The sequence below is a fragment of the Otolemur garnettii genome, unplaced genomic scaffold (genome assembly GCF_000181295.1).
Source record: "Otolemur garnettii isolate 467f Iridium unplaced genomic scaffold, OtoGar3 scaffold00120, whole genome shotgun sequence".
NCBI lineage: Eukaryota > Metazoa > Chordata > Mammalia > Primates > Galagidae > Otolemur > Otolemur garnettii.
The window spans coordinates 5,073,939-5,084,348 of record NW_003852515.1 but is presented as its reverse complement, the minus strand read 5'-3'; positions in this window follow the sequence as shown (position 1 = coordinate 5,084,348).

Here is a 10,410-nt window from a genome sequence, read left to right as displayed (position 1 = left end):
AGCACGCTGGTTGAAAATCACTGCCGTAAACCACCCATTTACATACAAAATTTATTATTTATTTATTTGTACTTATTTATTTATTTATTTGAGAAAGAGTCTCACTATGTCACCCTCAGTAGAGTGTCATGGCATTACAGCTCACAGCAACCTCAAACTCCTGGGCTCAAGTGATTCTCTTGCCTCAGCCTCCCAAGCAGTTGGGACTACAGGCACCCACCACAACGCCTGGCTATTTTTTTGTTATTGTTGTCATTGTGGTTTAGCAGGCCCTGGTGGGGTTCGAACCCACCAGCCCTGGTGCATGTGGCGTAACCACTGAGCTACAGGTGCTGAACTGAGATACAGAATTGATTGCCATAAACCATCCACGGGCGAGCAGGCTCCCTCCCTTCTAGATGGCTGTCCACCCTTTGAGATGCTCTAGGAGGCCATTGTGCTGGACACAAGCACCATAGAGACACAAGCTCCGGGAGTAATTGTTACACTGAAGAACACCCAAAAGATCTAAAATCCCAAACCAAGTTGCTGGTTCCATGTCATCTCAGCTGCCCTAAGTTAATTGTGAAAACTTCTCTTCTCACCTCTGCAGCAGGAAGTCTTAACCTGCAGCCCAAAGTCCGTGAAACCATGTGCCATGTAGTTTTGCTCTCAAGTGTGAGTTTATTCTGGGGAGAGAAGCTGGGGATGCCTCCCTGATTGTAGTGTAAGGGTGACAAACGAAGACCTTTTGATATGCAGTGATATTTTTTAACTGCATTTGTTAAAGAAAACGCCTATATAATTCAATTTCTTTCACCCTATCTCCACTGGGGAGAGGAATGACAAAGTGCCTGGAAAAGAGCCTAACAGAACCATTTTGTCCCATGCCATCCCAGCTGCAGTTATTAATAGATGAGGGCACCTTCTCTTTTTAGAGTCCCTTCTCCCTCTGGCAGGGGGAAGGGCAGGGCAGGGATCGGAGAGTCAGGAACTTTCTCCACATCTGCTCGAATCCCCATTTTTAGAAGATGGAACCCTTGATACTGGCTATTTCCTCTTCTCCACAGGTAAATGAATGGTAACAGAGTTCTTTTGAGATTCTGGGGCAAGTTTGTAGTATTACATGAATTAGAGAAGTGGCTTTTCAAGACACATCCTGTAAGTCCTCACACAGGTGTCCTGAGGAGCAGGGAGGCCCTCCCCCTCCTATTGCTTCTCCACCCAACCCTCCACTCTAAGAAAGACAGCTCCCATCTCAGAAGCTGGCCCCAGAGAATAGTGAGAAAGGACGGGACCCTCCTATTTTCCATCACCTGCTTTTGTCTACACTGCTCATCAGATGCACACAGAGGCTGGAGTCTCCTGAACATGGGCTTTGTTGGGCAAATATGAACAAACCCAGTAGTTTGAAAGTTCCAAGAAGGAGGTAACCTGCCTCAAATTTAAAAGCTGCCCCCTAGGAGCTGGACACCACCAGGCCCGGGTAGTCTGAGCTGAGAGCCTAGGCTTTTCCATCTTCCCTAGGAGGACTTATTTGAAACTCTCTTTTTTTTTTTTTTTTTTTGAGACAGGGTCTTACTATGTTGCCCTCAGTAGAGTGCAGTGGCATCATAGCTCATAGCAACCTCAAACTCGTGGGCTCAAAGCGATTCTCTGGCCTCAGCCTCCCTGGTAGCTGGGACTACAGGCGCCTGCCACCTGGATTTTTTTTTAGGGATGGGGTCTCACTCTTCCTCAGGCTGGTCTCAAACTCCTGAGCTCAGGCACTCCACCTGCCTTGGCCTCCCAGAGTGCTAGGATTACAGGTGTGAGCCACTGTGCCCTCTAGGAGGACTGATTTGAAAAGATACCCTTGTGATACTGTCTTTCTGTTCCCAAGGAAATCCTGCTGATGTCTTGTGTCTGCAGAGCTTAATAGGATCTAGGGGAGTGTTTTCAACTTTTTTATCACATGGCACACTTAAGCCCATAGTTAAACATCTGTGGCACACTTAAATTATGCTGATCAAAAAAAAGAGTAAGAAAAAGAATATACTCATTGTTCTTTGAACGTCTTTCAAAAATAATTTAATGAATGATCTTTAAAAATGTTCACAGCACACCTAAGCGCCTCTCAGGGCACACACCTGCGGCACATGGGTTGAAAATCACTGATCTGGGCAGTGCTGTCAGCTGACCTCCTTTGTCCATCTGTTCTTCCCCCCAGCCCTGATTAATTAACCCAATCATTTAGCAGCTCTTCATGACCAGCTACGCACCAGACCCTGCTTGGCATTTTTTAGCAACTGTATTATAGAATTTCCCTTTGCCAGTCATTGAACAAGAGAAAGAAATTGGTGGCATCTACAGTTAAGAGACAAGAGTGTATATAAGAAAAAAATATAAAAAGAGAGAGAAATGTACACAATTATGATCTAATAAAAAATAAATAAAATAAATAAAAAAAGGGAGAAAAGAGAGAAGAGTGTATGTAACTGGCATTTCTGGGGTAAAAGTGGTGGCATCTGTGACAGGCTTAGGGTCACTGTTCATGAGCCCCAGTGAGTCCCAAGATCACATGGCGGAGGAAATAAAAGCATAAAACCCCTAGTTCAAAAATGCCGGCCCCCAGAGTGTAGCACTCACAGGTGTGTTCACCTGCCTGGGCTGTGGGTGGATAGCTGCTACACCAACTCTGTATGAAGTTGCTCCCAGCCTCTGGACCCTCACTTTCAAAGGAGGTTTAATACAAATTTTTTAAGTAAACGAATGTCTCAAAGATTTTTAACTTTGCTTCTGCTCTGTGCTATATGCAGAACAAATAATGCTCTAGCCTCCAGAAGGGTCCCCTTTACTCTAAAATGGGATGATGGAGCTGATAAATAAATAGCTCCACTTATATTAGTAAGGAGAGCACCCAATGGGACTATCTGGAACCTATACCTGTGGGGGCAAGAAGAGCTCACTGCACATTAGGGATGAATGAGCAGGCATGTGGCCTGTTAGTCGCTGATGTAGCACTTCCCCCTGAGAACACAGCTTCCTCACCTGTGAGCATGAACAATCATGTCTGCCTCACAAACCTTGGAGTAGGATTACATGAGGTGGTCCATTTAAAATGCTTAATGTAGAAATTAGCTCAAAATGGACCCTATATGATTGAGAAGAAGGGGGGAGTGGTATTTCAAAGCCAATTCAGAGGATATAAGAAACTTGTGAAGTATGCAAGAAAAAAATTAAAAAGTAAATAAAAACATCACTGGCATGCTAGAAAGTAATAAAGCCTTTTGTTCAAGCCAAAAATTAATGTTTCATATGAAATGTTGTCTGGACCAGTACATGTTTGATCAAGGGAAATGCCATAAAATCGTGCTTTGGGGGTTTTGTTTGTTTGTTTTTGCTTCAGAGCAGTGGTGGGAAGTATGTTGATTTCATGAAAAAATATGTACTGCAATCTACCATGTGCCAGTTCCTGGGCCAGCCCCAGGGGACACCTTGGTGAATAAGGTACATGGACACTGCCCTGCAGTGTTTACTTGCTGTCAGGGAAGATTAATCAAACAAATGCAGTAAATTAAAAGATCAATTAAAGAAACACAGCAGAGTAAAAAGTTAATTAAGTAACTTCAGTAAAGCGCATTAAGTGCTATGAAGAGGGAGAGCAGAGCACTGTGGGGTGGAGCTGAGTCAGCTAGGGTCGGTCTGGCTAGCTCTTTGGAGGACTTGATCTCGCCACTGCTGGCTGACAGGTGAGTACGCATTTTGCAAGTTTAGAGGGACAAGGAAAAAAGAGTGTAAAAGAAACCAAGAGACAGAACAGTTGGCCCTCAAATGTAGAGGTTCCACATCTGTGAATCAATCAACCGATCAAAAAGTTTTAGGAAAAAACCCTGCCTCTGTACTGAACATGTACAGACTTGCCATTATCCTTTAAATGATAGAGTATGACAAATACTTACATGGTATCAAGTACTGAGTAATTAGAGATGATTTAAAGTATCTGGGAGGATTGTGCAGTCCATAAGAAATGTCTTAACACAGTAACTAAGAAAATGACATGAAGGTTATGTTAACCAGTTTGATGAAAATATTTCAAATTATGTATAAAACAGCACACTGTACCCCATGACAGTATCAATGTACACAGTTATGATTTAATTTAAAAAATGGCATTTTATTTTATGGACTTGGGCATCCTCAGATGTTGGTGTCCTTGGGGATCCTGGAACCAACCCCACATGAATATTGAGGGACAACAATACGTGGGAGGACATGAAGGAGACTGAGAGACGGGCAGGTGTGAGGAAGGAAGGAAGCTCGTCTTGGTGTGCTCAGACACAGCACGGAAGTGGTGAGAATTGGGGTCAGGAGAAAACACCAGGTCCTTCGAGAAAGCATACTATTAATAGAAAGTCCTGCAAGTATACTATTAACAGAAAGGAGCTGGGGCTTTATCCTGAGGGCTGTGCGATGCCACTGAAATCCCTGGCATTTGGGCAAGATCCTTTAGCAGTGGTGTGGAGAAAGGACTGGAGAGGCTGAGTCCATTTGCACCGGGAGATCAGCTGAGACCACTGCAAACTGGACTGGGGTAGTAGCAGCAGAAGGGAAGAGAGATGGGTGGATTCTCTCCCTAAAGTAAGTTAAGGAGCCTTCCAGAAATGGGGTGAGGGTTCTTTCAAGGTGACTGCTCACCTCTGCCAGGGGCATCTCTGGTGGCTCAGTGAAAAGAAGCTGTCAGAGGAAATTAGCAAACACAAAAATCTTGCCTGTGCTGTGGATAGAAACTCTGTGCACACTCAAGCACCTGACCCTGTGGGTAATCAGAGAGCAATTACGCTGCGCTCACTAGATGGAATCTGGCTACTGGGGGATGAAATGGATTTGAAGTGGATGGCAGTGATTAAGCACAGGCCTGTGGCAGTACCCCGCTGGGGCAATTACAGGCAGCTGCAGGAAAATGCGATGTCCCACCAAGTGAGAAGTGCACTAATTAGAGAAACCAGGCTGGATGAGCTGATAAGGCAGCAAAATGGTGCCACGTCTAAACACCGTCCGCTAGTTGATTCCAAATAAGCAAACATCCAAGGGTGGTGGTGGGGAACATTCGAAGAGCAGATGCCGAGAGAAGCTGCAAAATCAGCTGATGACACAGCTGGGAGCAAAGACAAAACACAGGCGACACCATAAGGATCTGTCTTGAGTGACAATCAGTGACTCCTTGAGGCTTGCTGAGAAACTGGGGGTCCAGCAGGAACGTGGTCCGGGGGTGAGACTCTCTCTTATTCAATCCAGATACGAAGAGGAGGAAACTCCTTGTGAGCCTTGTCTTCTGGCTCACCTCGGCCAACACGGTGTGCTCATTCACTCGCTCACTTTCTGTCTGGGCCAATATCTGAGAAGTGTTGGAAAGGGTTCACAGATGGACAGCACTTCATCATTGCCAAAGGTGTTCCCACAGATCATATTGATGACAGTGACGAGAGGTAACATTTATTGAGCAGTTCTCCTTGGCCATACACTTTGCTATATGCTTTGCAGGCATTTTCTTGTTTAATCCTGTGGGGTGGGTACCATTATCCTGGATCGACTGGTGAAGCAGAAAGAAGTTAACTTGCCAAAAGGATGCTTGAAACAACCCTGCGAGGGCTGTTCAGCTGGTCTCCTTGATTTTGTAGATGAGGCAACACAGGCAGGGAGAGTTGTTCAAAGTCACACTCAAATTAGCTAGTGGCCATCGGGGTCCAATGCAAAGGACCCCTTTTTTAATACCATGCTGCTCATAAAAGAAACAGGCCAGAGGCAGTGGTTTATGCCTGTTATCCCAGCACCTTGAGAGGCCTAGGTGGGAGGATTGCTTCAGGTCAGGAGTTTGAGACCAGCCTGGGCACCATAGCAAGAACCTGACTCTACAGAAAAAAAAATTTTTTTTAATTGAAAAACATGTTTGAAAAAGGAAAAGAGTACATGATTCTACTTCTTTAAGCTAAAGGTGTGTTTACCTGACCTGCAAAGACAATGGCCCTCACTAACCTTGGCTATGCTGGGATCATCTGTCAGAAGTTAACATTAGAAAATAAAGAGCAGGCTCAGCACCTGTGGCTCAAGCGGCTAAGGCACCAGCCACGTACACCTAAGGTGGCGGGTTCAAATCCAGCCCGGACCCGCCAAAACAACAATGATGGCTGCAACCAAAAAGTAGCCAGGCGTTGTGGCGGGCACCTGTGGTCCCAGCTACTTGGGAGGCTGAGGCAGGAGATGTGCTTGAGCCCAGGAGTTGGAGGTTGCTGTGAGCTGTGATACCACGGCACTCTACCCAGGGGGATAGCTTGAGGCTCTGTCTCAAAAGAAAGAAAATAAAGAGCAAAATTGGAATAAAAGAGACCACCCATTCAAAAACCATTGAAGGTTTTTCTAGAATAGTCCACACTAAAGATGTTTTGTCCAGTTATCACCATAAATACATTCATTCTGGTCACATTACGTCAGTAAGGCCTCACTTAACATCATCGATAGGTTCTTGGAAACCGTGCCTTTAAGTGAAATGTACAGCAGGTCCTCAAATAAGGTCCTTTTGTTCAACGTCATTCTGTTATAATGTTGATGAGGAAAAGAAAATCTTTCATTCAAAGTCATTTCTCTTAAGTCACAGTTTCCAAGAACCTACTGGCAATGTTAAGGGAGGACTTACTGATCTGATTTCTGGTTAGGAAGAAACTTGTAAAACGGCTGGATTGTGTGGCAGAGCCCTGCTGACTGCCAGAATCCCCTTTCATTCAAATGCTGTCTCCTTCATGTGAGTTCAGAACCACCAGATCTAGAGTTACTTTGTGGAGTGAAAGGCTTTGACTGGATGTATTAGTTATGCTGCATAACAATTCACCCCCAAATCACAGTGGCTTAAACCAATGCACATTTATTACACATATCTCACATTTTCTTTGGGTTAGGAGTCTGGACACAGCTTAAGTGGCTTTTCTTTCAGGCTCTCTCCCAGGCTGCAGTAAAGAAATTGGCCAGGGTTAGGGTCTCATCCCAAGGACTGACTGGGGCAAGATCCACTTCTAAGGTCACATAGTTGTTGGCAGAATTCAGTTCTTCCAGAGCTGCTGATGACTGGGGGCTTCTGTTCCTAGCTGGCTGTGGGCCAGAGGCTACCATCAAGTCTTTGGCTTGTAGACTTCTCCAGCAAGGTAGCTTTGTTTCTAAAGTACGCAAACGAAGAAGGTTAAGGAGGCAAGGAGGAGAGCCTGCTACCAAGATGGATATCTCGACCTATGTTCTCATCATAAGAAATGGGCTACTATTTAATTTTTTATTACTCACTATGCTGGGCTCTGCGTTAAACACCTTACATATATGAATCAGCTCGTGTAATTCTCACAATCGTGTGGCATAGACATTACTATCTTCATTGTTGAGAAAATGTTAACATTAGAGGGACTAAATAACTGGCTCAAGGTCAAATAGAAAACGGCAGCACTCAAAGTCAGGTCTGTCAAACGTCAAAGCCCATGCCTCTACCCACCACCATGACTGAATTGACATTTTACCTAAACACTCAAATGCACCCTTCTTCCTGGTTCCATGGTTGCCCCTTCAAGTCTAGTCCTCCTGCTCTACTGACAAAAACGGCCTCTTAGTGTAACCTCCTATCCTGGGTCTCCCCCATCTAATCCTAATACCACGTATATGCCCTCTTTTTCTTTGGTACCATATTTAGTACTTGCCCAGCTCTGAGTTGGAAAATTATCACTTTCTCCCTCTCTCTTATCATAGAATAATAGAATGTTAGAGCTGGAATGATCACATTTGTGTTGCCAAGCTGCCAAGCTCTAACTCAAAAAATGCCTCACCATCTCCCTTTCTTATCAAAGAATCAAAGCATCAGAGCTGGAAGAGATTTTAGCTTTCTATTTTTTTTTTTTTTTTTTTTTTTTTTTTTTTTGGCCAGGGCCAGGTTTGAACCCACCACTTCTGGTATATGGGGCTGGCACCCTACTCCTTTGAGCCACAGGCACCACCCCCTTAACTTTCTATTTTGCACAAATTCTTTCTGAAGTTCATTTTTCCTAAGTTATGGGGTAGAGGGCAGTGAGAGAGGAGACTAACCTGGAGTTCCATGTGCTCTGCTCATACTAAAATCACAGTAGCTCAGAGGGTGGCAGAAGGTGCCGGCTTGATGGAATAATGGGAGATCTGGGATAATTTATAGTAGCCTGGGGAAGAAGAGCCCCTGATCAGAATTCCCTCCGCATGGTTAAGGGTGGCTATTTGATCCCTGAACACCCCTTTTCTGACAAAATTACAGCTGAGCAGGGGAACTAGAGGACTAGGCCCTTCCTTAAGTGTAACTCAGATGGGGATATACAATCAACAACATTGACAGACCAATAAATGCAAGGGGTGACAGAGGAAAGCACTTGCCAAGCTGGGTAGGTGGTGGCACCACTCATGGTGACAAGAAGACCTTGGGGGAGGAGAGAAAAGGGCAGTTCTGAATGTGCTGCTTTTGAAGACCTGTGGGTCTTAGGCTGGGAGTAGAGGCCATTAGATGAAGCAAGATGATAAAACTCAGTTGCTGAAGCTGGATGATGGGCCTAAAGGGTTCTTTGTACAATCTGCTCCATTTCTGTGTGTCTCTAAAATTTATGGAGATCCCTTTGCATCCTTACAACAAAAACCCTTTTCACTAGATTAGCTTAAGCATGATTATGGTCCTTGCAATGAAAGATTCCTTGATGAAGACATTCATGTAAAATCTTCACAATTTCACACAATAGCTTCATGGTTATGTTCATTCAGTTAACAAATTATAATGTTAGTCCCTTGAGCGTGCAAGTTATCTTGCCACTAAGGATTCAAAAGAATATCTCCCAGACCCTGCCCTTACAGAGATTAAATCAAGACCAGGGAAATAAGAAATTTTGTCCGTGAATAGTTAAAAATAGCCTAACACATTTCAGGACTGTCTATTCACTGCTACAGAAAGAAAGGGCCACAAAAGTTCAAAGGCAGAAAAGGTGGGTGGGGGCTGCAGTTGTCAGGTGAGGCTAATCTAGAGAAGGCAGGACTTGATCTGGGTCTGGAACTAAGCCTCGGGTAGGAAGGTGCCTGAGCCCAGGGTCCCCATTTCTCAGCTGAGCACTATTACCTGAATCACAAGAAAATAGCTACATTTGATCTTAGCCAAAAGGCTGAGAAGCAATAGGAAAATAGCTAAAAGAAAAAAACACTTTGCAGATACCAATCTTGCAAGCTTAACCCTATAATGTCTCATATGTTGCAGGGAGATGCTGCTACAGCTGCACGCGAGAGAACTGAAGAAAGGAGGAGCTGAGATCACCACCCTTGCCGTGTTCATGAGGCATGGGAAGGAAAAAGCCATAACCAATAGAAGGGAAATCATTTCAGGCTTCCAGAGCTGCAGGGGGATGTGTGTAGACGGCTCCCTTGGAGAGGGGGTGGAGCAGCAAACGAAGAAAGCAACAGGTGGACCTGCATCACAGATGCCTTTTTATAGTCCCCTTCTCTTGAGAGCCAGTGAGACAGGCCTTATCTTTCCCACTTTCAAGATGAGGAGTGGGTGTGAAGGGACTGACAACAAGCTCTGGCTTGTTTCCATCGGTGCGCTTCTGTGCAGGGACCTTAAAGACTTGGAGTGATGGGCTCGGCGCCTATAGCTCAACCGGCTAGGGCGCCAGCCACGTACACCTAAGGTGGCGGGTTCAAATCCCCAGTCCGGACCCGCCAAACAACAATGATGGCTGCAACCAAAAAATAGCCGGGCGTTGTGGCGGGCGCCTGTGGTCCCAGCTACTTGGGAGGCGGAGGCAGGAGACTCGCTTGAGCCCAGGAGTTGGAGGTTGCTGTGAGCTGTGATGCCATGGCACTCTACCCAGGGGGACAGCTTGAGGCTCTGTCTCAAAAAAAAAAAAAGACTTGGAGTGATGTAGAGTGTGAAAAATAGGTACCTAGTGAACATCGGACAATCTGTCCTGCCCCTGCTATCCAAGGACATTCTTTGGGCTCGGGGTCCTCATAAACCAATATACCAGTGTTCATTCAGGGCTCTCTACAGTGTTTCCAAAATTTTAATATGCATAGAATCACCTGGAGATGTGATCCAAGGAGGTCTGAGACTCGGATCTAATAATGCTGACGGTACACAGACCGCTTTGAGCAGCTAAGGGCAGTGGCTCTCAAACCTTTTCTGCAATTCAAATCACTTGGAGGATTTCTGAAACTCCTGGTGCCTGTTTCCAACCTTCAGAAATTGTGATCTAATTGATCCGGGTATGCTCTGGACTTAGAAATTTTGAAAAGATCTCCACGTGATTCTAACTAGCGGCAAGCTCAGGAAACACTGCTCTAGTGCTCACAGAGGAGGCGTGTCCAGAGGATGCAAAGAAGCGAGTCCACAGTAGAGCAACCGATAATACAGCACGA